Source organism: Natator depressus, chromosome 7, assembly GCF_965152275.1.
Source record: "Natator depressus isolate rNatDep1 chromosome 7, rNatDep2.hap1, whole genome shotgun sequence".
Lineage (NCBI taxonomy): Eukaryota > Metazoa > Chordata > Testudines > Cheloniidae > Natator > Natator depressus.
In genome coordinates, this window is record NC_134240.1 from 122,159,564 (window position 1) to 122,172,191 (window position 12,628).

A 12,628-nucleotide genomic window follows, 5' to 3' on the forward strand; every position below is an offset into this window, starting at 1 on the left:
TGAAGTTTGGTGCTGGGCAGTGACACACCAATACCTCCTGTTGGTGTTTCAGAAGGTCTACAGCAAGAAGATGGGGAGAGAGTGGGCCTGTACTTAGCATAAGGGGGGAAAGGCTCCGTGCGCTGCATGTCAGGGACGCCGTACGCTCTTGCCAGTGCAAAAGTGGACAGAAGGACGTGCACACTAGCTGAGGAAACATGGAGTGTCTGAAGATTTAACAACTATGGTGAAGGACCTGTACAGTTCACCTAAAACAGTGATCCAAACCTGCTTGGGAATGATAAAAAGTCCCAGTGAGGTGAAAGCTGGACTGGACCAGGAGTCGGCTGCAGTTTATCATACTGATGGACTATATCAGCAGGAAGCCACCAATGGGAAAAGGTGAGCAGCTGCTATATGGAGACAACATAGTAATAAAGACATCCTCAAAAGAAGTCAGAGGAAATAGGAAAGCTGGCCTGGGATGGAAATGAACATGACTAAGACTGAGGTCACCTGGGTCACTAGAGGTGGGAAACTGGACACAGATTTTAATGGAGGGAGATTAAACCTGGCTGACTGTGACTCAAGAACACTTAAATGCCTACTGGCAAGAGGGCTACAGGAATATCTTGATTCTAGTTTGTACATTCCAGTTCATCAAAGAACATCATGTGACGTCTTAAATGGAAGTTGGAGTCACAATGGTCATTAATATTGTTGTGAAATGTATGTACAGCCACTATATAAGGCATTATGTTTAAAAACTAAATATATGGTTTTAAGTCTGTATCAAGGTAAATTCATGGAGGCTAAGTCCATTAATGGCTATCAGCCAGGATGGGTAAGGAATGGTGTCCCTAGCCTCTTTTTGTCGGAGGGTGGAGATGGATGGCAAGAGAGAGATCACTAGATCATTACCTGTTAAGTTCACTCCCTCTGGGGAACCTGGCATTGGCCACTGTCGTCAGACAGGATACTGGGCTGGATGGACCTTTGGTCTGACCCAGTATGGCCATTCTTATGTTCGTAAGGAAAAATAGGTATTCCTCCAAACAGGAGGTCAGATATGGATCCCTCGGTCAGAATGTAAAACAAGCGTTGTAAGCTAACACTACGGATGCATCTCCTCAGACCTGACGCCAGTGGAGTGATTCTGCTCTTCTTCCACATCTGGTTCAAAATCTGTACCTCACATCCGAGGCTCTATACCTTCCCCTCTGCCCTGGTTTCCCACCACAAGCCCTTTGTGCTCTATACTCTGCTAGCTCCAATCTTACTGAACCCTGCCATCTTCTCCAGCTCACATCCCTGCATCTTCTAAAGCCTGCTTCCTATGCTTGGACTAGCAGGCCAGTCACACGGCAGGCTCTTGTCGGCTTCACTTTTTGCTATGGAAATTGAGAAAACCTTTTTCGGAGGGCAGCCAAAGCACAATGCCTGGGTGCTCAGCCTCCCTGCCAGCACCAGGAGCTGAACAGCCCCAGTGCTCTGCCTCCCCCTGAAAGTCCGGGAAGCTGGAGAGACACAGGACTTGCCATTACAGGCTCCCTGCCCTTGAGCCAGGAGCCTAGGACGAGCTCCCAAGGTCTGCAGCTCGGGGCAGCCCCATCATGTGTACTGCACTTCCCATAGATGCAGACCTTGGGAGCCCCCACAACTGATAGGTGGAATTGACATTTTTGTCAGCTTCCTGTCTGCTCTTAGCCGCTATGAAACTGACAAGAACATCAATTTCATTCAGCAGCTCTCCAGCCAGGGAAGAAGACTTCCTTTCATGAACACCTCAGTGTTTCTGAAATGAAGCTGGGGGGGAATTCTAGTTCATGGGAAATTTCACTGAAGTTTGGATTCACTCTCATTCACAGCAAAACCAACTTTTGAAAATGTTTCCTGCAAATTTCCTGCAAACCAGAAATCCTGCATTTTGGCTAACTCCACTTATAACCTTTATTTGTACTTTGTCTGTTGGAATTAAAACTGCTCAGAACAGGATCTTGTCTTCCTACACATCTATACAATGCCCACAACGCCAACAATAAAATAAAAAGAGGACCCCTCAAAGCTGGGGCTTATATGGCAGCCGAGACTGTACTTCCAGCAGGAGTTGCCCAGATGTTCCCATGCCATATTCTACACAAAAAGCAAATCACCTTTATAGTTTGACTCGTTGACAAGAAAACGTCTGAGCTGGTGTCTCACATATAGGCCTTGTCTACACTAGAAAATTTCCTATCCATTTTTCAGCAGCAGCAGCATAAACGCTGGTGTAGACTGGATGCATGCATTACCACCAATATATCCTCTAACGCCCTCAAAGCTGTGGTAAAATGCCCGTCTGGCCGAACCTGGAGTTCACACCATTGCTGAAAAACAAATCAACTAGTGTAGACGCAGCTATACTTCCTCCCATCACACCCCACTACAGGAAGCAACGTTTAAAGAAAAATATTCCTACGAGACCCAGAAATTTAAGCCATTTCTTCCGGCACAACCGCTGTAAGATCCAGCCCTTCCTCTGTGTTAGAACAGATCAAATGCTCAGCAAGGCCCTCATCGTCCCACACATCAACCGCTGCAGCCCCCTCCTCCTCCTCCTCTCTGGACTTGACAAATGTCACCCAGGCCCACCTACATGCATTCAAAATGCTGCTGCAAAGATGATTTTCCTGCCTCCGCACCACAGCCACATTGTCCCACTCTTCGCATCCCTTCACTGGCTCCCCCTTCTCCAGTGCATCAAGCACTAAGTAGTGGTCTTTACTTTTCAGGACCCACACAGGCTATCCCAGCCCAAGCTGTTACCACTCACAGGCTATCAAGAGGACAACTCACACCCCCTGATCGGGCAATGAAGTCAGTCTTGATTGTCTATTTGTCAAATTTCCCATGAGTACCTTTTGCTCTTTCTCCCACACTGCCCCTTCTGTATGGAAGGAGCATCCATAAACATCTATAAACCCATTTCTTTGTCCTCTTTCAAATCCCTCCTTAAAACTGTCCTCTGCCATGATGCCTACAACACCCTATACAGCTGGTGTGCTGTGACTACTGCCGATCACCCTGATCTTAATCTTCTTACTGTGTGCTCCTTCCCTCCCCCCTTTGTTTGTTGTATTCACACCATTGTCTCTTGCCTTATTGTAAAGACATTGGGAAAGGGACCATCTTTGTGTACTATCTTTACAACATCTAGCATAATGGGGCCCTGATCCCTGACTGCCATAGGCACTATGGCACTACAGCCAACACACTATTCACAGTAGTGATCTTGTGAATAATCCAAGAAAGGAGCAACCAGTGATTAGAGGAAAACAGACTGGGGGGGGAGAGGGGGGGGGGACGACCTGGATTTGTGCTGGAAATGGCCCACCTTGATTATCATACACACTGTAAGGAGAGTGATCACTTTAGATCAGCTATTACCAGCAGGAGAGTGGGGTGGAGGAGAGAAAACCTTTTGTAGTGATAAACACCCATTTTTTCATGGTCTGTGTGTACAAAAACATCTTCTGTATTTTCCACAGTATGCATCCGATGAAGTGAGCTGTAGCTCACGAAAGCTTATGCTCAAATAAATTGGTTAGTCTCTAAGGTGCCACAAGTACTCCTTTTCTTTTTGCGAATACAGACTAACACGGCTGTTACTCTGAGACTACATACTGTAAAACTAATATTTTATGCTAACCGAGTTTTAAGAAACCAGCCAGGGCCACATTAGAAGAAGCCATTAGACGCTCTGGCACAGCTCCCTCCACCAGCAACACCAGCACATGTCTGGGACAGGTCACTTTTTTCCAAATACGGTATTACAAATACTACTGAATTTTAGTGCTCATATTAAAACACTTCCATCCATGGGACATTTGCTATACAATACTGCATAGGAAAAATCAATTGTTTTACAAGCTCCATGTAACTTGGGGGGGAATCTATCTATCATACTTTAAGTTTCTGTCCGTACACCTATCAGGTGAATGACAGATATAAGAATAGCCATACTGGATCAGACCAAAGGTCCATCTAGCCCACTATCCTGTCTTCCAACTGTGGTCAATGCCAGGTACCCTAGAGGGAATGAACGGAACAGGGAATCATCAAGTGATCCATCCCCTGTCACTCATTCCCAGCTTCTGGCAAACAGAGGCTAGGGACACCATCCCTGCCCATCTTGGCTAATAGTCATTGATGGACCGATCCTCCATGAACTGATCTAGTTCTTTTTTGAACCCTGTTATAGTCTTGGTCTTCACAACATCCTCTGACAAAGAGTTCCACAGGTTGACTGTGCATTACGTGAAGAAATACTTCCTTTTGTTTGTTTTAAAGCTGATGCCTATTAATTTCATTTGGTGACCCCAGTTCTTGTATTATGAGGAGTAAATAACACCTCCTTATTTACTTTCTCCACATCAGTCATGATTTTATAGACCTTTATTATATCCCCCGAGTCATCTCTTTTCCAAGCTGAAAAGCCCCAGTCCCATAAATCTCTCCTCATACGGAAGCCATTCCATACCCCTAATCATTTTTGTTGCCCTTTTCTGAACCTTCTCCAATTCCAGTATATCTTTTTTGAGATGGGGCACCACATCTGCACACACTATTCAAGGTGTGGGCGTACCGTGGATTTATATAGAGGCAATATGATATTTTCTGTCTTATTATCTGTCCCTTTCTTAATGATGCCCAACATTCTGTTTGCTTTTTTGATGGCCGCTGCACATTGAATGGATGTTTTCAGAGAACTACCCACAATGACTCCAAAATCTTTCTTGAGTGGTAACAGCTAATTTAGACTCATCATTTTATATGTAGAGTTGGGATGATGTTTTCCAATGTGCATTACTTTGCATTTATCAACACTGAATTTCATCTGCCATTTTGTGGCCCAGGCACCCAGGTTTGTGAGATCCCTTTGTAGCTCTTCGCAGTCTGCCTGGGACTTAACTACCTTGAGTAGTTTTGTACCATCTGCAGATTTTGCCACCTCGCTGTTTACTCACATTTCCAGGTCATTTATGAATATGCTGAATAGGACTGGGCCCAGCACAGACCCTGGGGCAGGGTTCTCCACCTTTTTCTTGCTGAGGCCTCCCTCAACATGCTATAAAAACACCAGGGCCCAGTAGGCGGGGCAGGGAGCAAGGGGCTCCAGGCCAGGGGGGGGGGGGGGGGGCATGAGTTCCCTTTACAAAAACCATGTTGACTCGTCCCCAACAAATTATGTTCATCTATCTATGTGTCTGACAATTTTGTTCTTTACTACAGTTTCAGCCAGTTTGCCCGGTACTGAAGTCAGGCTTACTGGCCTGTAATTGCCGGGGTCTCCTCTGGAGCCCTTTTTAAAGATTGGCATCACATTAGCTCTCCTCCACAGTCATCTGGTACAGAAGCTGATTTAAATGATCGGTTACAGGCTACAGTTAGTAGTTCTGCAATTTCACGTCTCAGTTCCTTCAGAACTCTTGGGTGAATCCCATCTGGTCCCGGTGACGTATTACTGTTTAGTTTATCAATTTGTTCCAAAAGCTCCTCTAATGACACCTCAATCTGGGGCATTTCCTCAGATTTGTCACTTAATATCCTCAAATAACATCTGTCAACAGCAGTGGTACACCCGCAGGAATCCAACTGCGGTGAACCCTGGCCTCCGGCAGCAACCCAAGAGGACGGTACACTCCCGGGACCCACATGGGGTGAACCCTCACACTCATGCAGTCCCGGGGCAGAATACACCCGCGGGGACCCTACTGTGATGGAGCTCCCGGGAATGGAGCTCTGCGTCCTGGCATGTCCAGTGCACAGCGTAATCGCCGCAGTAAGGGCGGGTCGCTCCGGCTCAGGACGTGCTGGGCACCCACAGTCTGTGACGGGCACAGACCCAGAGGGATGAGAGTTGTATCCAGGAGCCTCCCCCCAACCGTGCATGACAGAGTCCCCCACCAACAGGGCAGAGCCCCCAGACCCCTCCCAGCCAGCCAACCCCCCTCCCCACCGACAGGGCAGAGCCCCAACACCCCTCCCGGCCAACCAACCCTCCCCAACCCCCCCACAGACGGGGCAGAGCCCCCACACCCCTCCCGGCCAACCCCCCCCCCCCACAGAGGGGGCAGAGCCCCCAGACCCCTCCCAGCCAACCAACCCCCCCCCACAGACGGGGCAGAGCCCCCACACCCCTCCCGGCCAACCACCCCCCCCCCAACGACGGGGCACAGCCCCCACACCCCTCCCGGCCAACCACCCCCCCCCAACGACGGGGCACAGCCCCCACACCCCTCCCCGCCAACCAACCCCCCTCCACAGAGGGGGCAGAGCCCCCAGACCCCTCCCAGCCAACCAACCCCCCTCCCCACAGACGGGGCAGAGCCCCCAGACCCCTCCCCCCAAGGCACCCCCCCCCGCGGGGCAGAGCCCCCAGACCCCTCCCCCCAAGGCACCCCCCCTCCGCGGGGCAGAGCCCCCAGACCCCTCCCCCCAAGGCACCCCCCCCTCCGCGGGGCAGAGCCCCCAGACCCCTCCCCCCAAGGCACCCCCCCCACAGACGGGGCGGAGCCCCCAGACCCCTCCCCGCCAGCCGCCCCCCGTAGCAGACACCGCCTCCCCCCGAGCTGCAGGGCCCCGGCTCAGGGGGCCCTGGGGGGCGGGGCCCCCGCGGCGCCATGGCGACGGGGGTCCAGCGGGCGGGGGCGGGGCCGAGGGGCCAAGGAGACGCCGGGACCCCCCGGCACTTACCTGAGGGCGAGCGGCTCACAGCCCGCCACGCGCAGGCGCGACCTGCCTCCCCGCCCCACTGCGCGTGCGCTCTGCGGAGCCCGTCAGTCCCGCCTCCTCCCGCGTCCCGCCGGGTCCTAGCGCTCCTCCATCTAGGGGGGCGGGGGTTGGCTGCCCAGCACCATGGCAACAGCAGCGCGGGGGCCCTCCTAGATACCCCAGGGGCCGCCCCTGCTGTCAGGCCGGGCGGGCACGGAGCAGGTTGGTGGTGAACCAGGAATGGAACCCAGGAGTCCTGGCTCCCAGCCCCCTGCTCTAACCATTAGACTCCCCTCCGCTCCCAGAGCTGGGGAGAGAACCCAGGAGTCCTGGCTCCCAGCCCCCTGCTCTAACCATTAGACTTCCCTCCGCTCCCAGAGCTGGGGAGAGAACCCAGGAGTCCTGGCTCCCAGCCCCCTGCTCTAACCATTAGACTCCCCTCCGCTCCCAGAGCTGGGGAGAGAACCCAGGAGTCCTGGCTCCCAGCCCCCGCCTGCTCTAACCACTAAACCCCACTCCCCTCCAAGAGACAGAGCCCAGGACTCAAAAAGAACAGGAGGACTTGTGGCACCTTAGAGACTAACAAATTTATTTGAGCATAAGCTTTCGTGAGCTACAGTTCACTTCATCAGATGCATTCAGTGGAAAATACAGTGGGGAGATTTATATACACACAGAACATGAAACAATGGGTGTTACCAGACACACTGTAACCAGAGTGATCACTTAAGGTGAGCTATTACCAGCAGGAGAGTAGGGGTGGAGGGAACCTTTTGTAGTGATAATCAAGGTGGACCATTTCCAGCAGTTGACAAGAACATCTGAGGAACAGTCGGGGTGTGGGGGGAATAAACATGGGGAAATAGTTTTACTTTGTGTAATGACCCATCCACTCCCAGTCGAAACAACAGACTGAACTTCTACATAGAGTGCTTCCGCCAACATGCACGGGCTGAAATTGTGGAAAAGCAGCATCACTTGCCCCATAACCTCAGCCGTGCAGAACACAATGCCATCCACAGCCTCAGAAACAACTCTGACATCATCATCAAAAAGGCTGACAAAGGAGGTGCTGTTGTCATCATGAATAGGTCAGAATATGAACAAGAGGCTGCTCGGCAGCTCTCCAACGCCACTTTCTACAAGCCATTACCCTCTGATCCCGCTGAGGGTTACCAAAAGAAACTACAGCATTTGCTCAAGAAACTCCCTGAAAAAGCACAAGAACAAATCCGCACAGACACACCCCTGGAACCGCGAGCAGGGGTATTCTATCTCCTACCCAAGATCCATAAACCTGGAAATCCTGGGCGCCCCATCATCTCAGACATTGGCACCCTGACAGCAGGATTGTCTGGCTATGTAGACTCCCTCCTCAGGCCCTACGCTACCAGCACTCCCAGCTACCTTTGAGACACCACTGACTTCCTGAGGAAACTACAATCCATCGGTGATCTTCCTGATAACACCATCCTGGCCACTATGGATGTAGAAGCCCTCTACACCAACATTCCACACAAAGATGGACTATGAGCCGTCAGGAACAGTATCCCTGATAATGTCACGGCAAACCTGGTGGCTGAACTTTGTGACTTTGTCCTCACCCGTAACTACTCCACATTTGGGGACAATGTATACCTTCAAATCAGCAGCACTGCTATGGGTACCCGCATGGCCCCACAGGATGCCAACATTTTTATGGCTGACTTAAAACAACGCGTCCTCAATTCTCGTCCCCTAATGCTCCTACTCTACTTGCGCTACATTGATGACATCGTCATCATCTGGACCCATGGAAAAGAAGCCCTTGAGGAATTCCACCATGATTTCAACAATTTCCATCCCACCATCAACCTCAGCCTGGACCAGTCCACACAAGAGATCCACTTCCTGGACACTATGGTGCTAATAAGCGATGGTCACATAAACACCACCCTATACCGGAAACCTACTGACCGCTATTCCTACCTACATGCCTCCAGCTTTCACCCTGACCACACCACATGATCCATTGTCTACAGCCAAGCTCTACAATACCACCGCATTTGCTCCAACCCCTCAGACAGAGACAAACACCTACAAGATCTCTATCAAACATTCTTACAACTACAATACCCACCTGCGGAAGTGAAGAAACAGATTGACAGAGCCAGAAGAGTACCCAGAAGTCACCTACTACTACAGGACAGGCCTAACAAAGAAAATAACACAACGCCACTAGCCGTCACCTTCAGCCCCCAACTAAAACCTCTCCAATGCATCATCAAAGGTCTACAACCTATCCTGAAGGACGACCCATCACTCTCACAGATCCTGGGAGACAGGCCAGTCCTCGTTTACAGACAGCCCCCCAACCTGAAACAAATACTCACCAGCAACCACACACCTCACAACAGAACCACTAACCCAGGAACCTATCCTTGCAACAAAGCCCATTGCAAACTGTATCCACATATCTATTTAGGGGACACCATCGTAGGGTCTAATCACATCAGCCACACTATCAGAGGCTCGTTCACCTGCGCATCTACCAACGTGATATATGCCATCATGTGCCAGCAATGCCCCTCTGCCATGTACATTCGCCAAACTGGACAGTCTCTACGTAAAAGAATAAATGGACACAAATAAGATGTCAAGAATTATAACATTCAAAAACCAGTCGGAGAACACTTCAATCTCTTTGGTCGCTTGATTACAGATCTAAAAGTTGCAATTCTTCAACAAAAAACTTCAGAAACACACTCCAAGGAGAGACTGATGAATTGGAATTAATTTGCAAACTGGACACAATTAACTTAGGCTTGAATAGAGACTGGGAGTGGATGGGTCATTACACAAAGTAAAACTATTTCCCCATGTTTATTCCCCCCCTACCCCGACTGTTCCTCAGATGTTCTTGTCAACTGCTGGAAATGGCCCACCTTGATTATCACTACAAAAGGTTCCCCCCACCCCTACTCTCCTGCTGGTAATAGCTCACCTTAAGTGATCACTCTAGTTACAGTGTGTCTGGTAACACCCATTGTTTCATGTTCTCTGTGTATATAAATCTCCCCACTGTATTTTCCACTCATGCTCAAATAAATTGGTTAGTCTCTAAGGTGCCACAAGTCCTCCTGTTCTTTTTGCGGATAGAGACTAACACGGCTGCTACTCTGAAGCCCAGGACTCCTGACTCAGTGCAGACCCTGTAGCAGGATCAGGGGCATAGTCAGAATTTCTGTCATTTCTCAAGCCAGTGCACAGTCTGTCAGCGCGTCTACTGCAACACGGTGCAAGACTCAGCACTGATCCGCAAACCTTCACACAGGCAGCCGTCCCCACCCTGCAGTCAGGCTCGTGTGTAGCAACCAGCCATGCAGTTCACACAAGTTAATGATGCAGTAATAAGAGAGCATCCCATCCCCCGTCTCTCTCCCCACCCCCATAAGCTATACTGGGCACTAACAATCGTTAACAAAAAATCAACAGCCTGAGGCAGAAACCTGAAGGCAATGGGAGAAAGAAGCCCTGCTGGGGACAGTTTTGGCCCAGAGGCCTGAGGTAAGGTCAGAAAGGTCTGGGTCACCACCACTTCCTTCACTGCTCAGAGGATAAGACTCCAGAATTCCTTCTTCCCACTCAATAGCAGGTTTACAGGAACTCTCCCCCTCCCTCCTGGCAGACTGGCGGCCCGCCAGCACCCTTCCCTCCTCTGAGATCACAGCTGATTCATACCTTGAATGACACAGGCTGGGTTGTGTTGAAATGCCAGGCCAGTTTCCTCTTTCCCTGAGAACTGCTGGGGGCAGGAGAGTACATGCCAAAGCAACACAGCCATTTCGTGACCATCCCAAATTTTGCAAGCCAGGGGTGGCAGAAAAGGAACCAGGGATTTCCCTACACCCCCCCATGGGGGTGTTTACTCCCCCTGAATTTCCCCAACCCCCCTCCCCCCAGTTTTGTGAACTTTAAAAGCATACACAGTGTATGATGAAAGAAAAGGAGGACTTGTGGCACATTAGAGACTAACCAGTTTATTTGAGCATAAGCTTTCGTGAGCTACAGCTCACTTCATCGGATGCATACTGTGCCACAAGTACTCCTTTTCTTTTTGCGAATACAGACTAACACGGCTGTTACTCTGGAACAGTGTATGATAAAATACGTGTATCTGAAAAAGTATCATAGATTTGAAAAGTAGGAGCATAGACTAGCTTCCTTCTACAGCTGTTTATGACAATGTCAGTGCATTCATTTCGGTGATGTTGGCCAACCTAATAATTTCAAATGATGATTTGTAAGCAGTCTAAACGAGCTCTCCCTGACAGCCAGTGATGAGCTGGGGGCTGGGGGGAAAGGCTTCAGGACCAGACTGTATTTACATTCACACCTCATCTACCCAGGTATCCAGCAAATAGAGCTGTGTTGCCCAAGTGATAGATTTTGGCTGGGGCTGGGTTACAAATCACTTGAATGTGGGGGGGGGGGGGTGGTAAAGAAATGTTGTTATTCTTATTGTAGGAGTAAAGGGCAGTAGAACCATACTTAGCCTTGATGGTCTGCCTGAGTCACAAGTACTGTTTGACCTGCCCCTCTCCACTGTTTAAAGACAGAGCTGATTAGGCTCCATAGAGAGTCTTTTGTTCTGCTAAGTGACCACTGCAGCTGAAATCACTGAGAATCAGGTCTAAGTGCTCAGACCGGCTGTGGGTCTGTGGCAGAGACGGCCCAGTCTGCCCTAGCAGCGAGGTTCCCCACTGACAGCTCAGCTGAAATCACTGAGAGCTGGTGGAACCTCAAGAGACCAACTGGCAGAGGTCACAGTGGAGGTGGCAGCCGAAGGTGACGGCGCAGGGCCATTGGCAACAGAGCGATGGAGTGAACGGTGGCACAACGAACAACAGAGGCCAGAGCGAACCGTGAGCAGCTGGAGGAACGAGCAAGGTGCCTTCTTGCCCCCCACCTGGGAGGTGAACTCAGGTGAAAGCACCTCTGAACTCTGAGTCCCCACTGACCAAGGACAAACACCGGTGAGTGTTAATGAGGCTGTTAAGAATGCTGGAGACATAACACATGCGAACAAACATGGCCGTGGCATCCTACTTTCTGTTTAGGCAAGAGATACCACACACTGGCAAACTGGAGGCCAATGTTAAGTGCATTGACACTTGTTCATCCCGAAGTTGAACACTGGTTCCGAACAAGACCAGCAAATGCTCACTGTCTTTCTGCAAGAAACTCAACGGACTGGCTAGGGGCATGTGGTGCAACAGTGAAAGGCTCAACAGTTGAAAAAGTGAAGACCTCTCTCACCACATTCAAAAATTTGCATACATGGCTGATGAATGCACCCGTGCAAATGGTCATCAAGTATTAAGTCACTGTGTACGTTATCTTGATGTCAACGGTAGGCCAGTAGATGCATTTCTAGATGTTCAAGTTATAGAGGACAGATTGGCTGCAGCTGTGACAACCCACATCTTAGAAGAGTTAAATGCTCGTCAGTGGGCCCCCAAACAGATGGCTGCTTGTGCATTTGATGGAGCTGCAAACTTCTCTGGAAGACATGGTGGAGCACAAGGTTTGCTCAGAGAAAAGCGTAACCCTAGTCTCTCCTATGCACGCTGCAGAGGCCATCTACTCCAACTAGCACTAGTACGAGCTGCGGACTCTTCAAAAGACACTAAAAAAACTACAAATTTAATATCTTCATTATATTCTTTTTTCAGCAAGAGTCCAAAAAGACTGAATATCTGGAAAATATAGAAGATACAGTGGGACTGAAGCCCAAATTAGTCTAACCTGGGAAAACCCTCTGGCTTTCTCATGAGCGATCCCTGGCTGTTGTCTTAAAATTACTCCAGCCATTATTACTGGCTTTGGAAAGTATCTACCAAGATGGGATGGATCT

The 12,628-nt window shown here is 49.9% G+C and overlaps 1 protein-coding gene across 2 annotated transcripts in view; it reads right to left on the reverse strand.

Annotated features, from left to right (window-relative positions):
- Positions 1-6,780, reverse strand: part of ARMH3 (armadillo like helical domain containing 3) — a 185,901-nt gene extending 179,121 nt beyond the window's left edge. For both annotated transcript variants that reach the window (XM_074959495.1, XM_074959494.1), the window contains exon 1: positions 6,715-6,780. The gene's annotated coding sequence lies outside the window, so the exon portion shown is untranslated. The remainder of the gene's footprint in view (positions 1-6,714) is intronic.
- Positions 6,781-12,628: the final 5,848 nt, after the last annotated feature.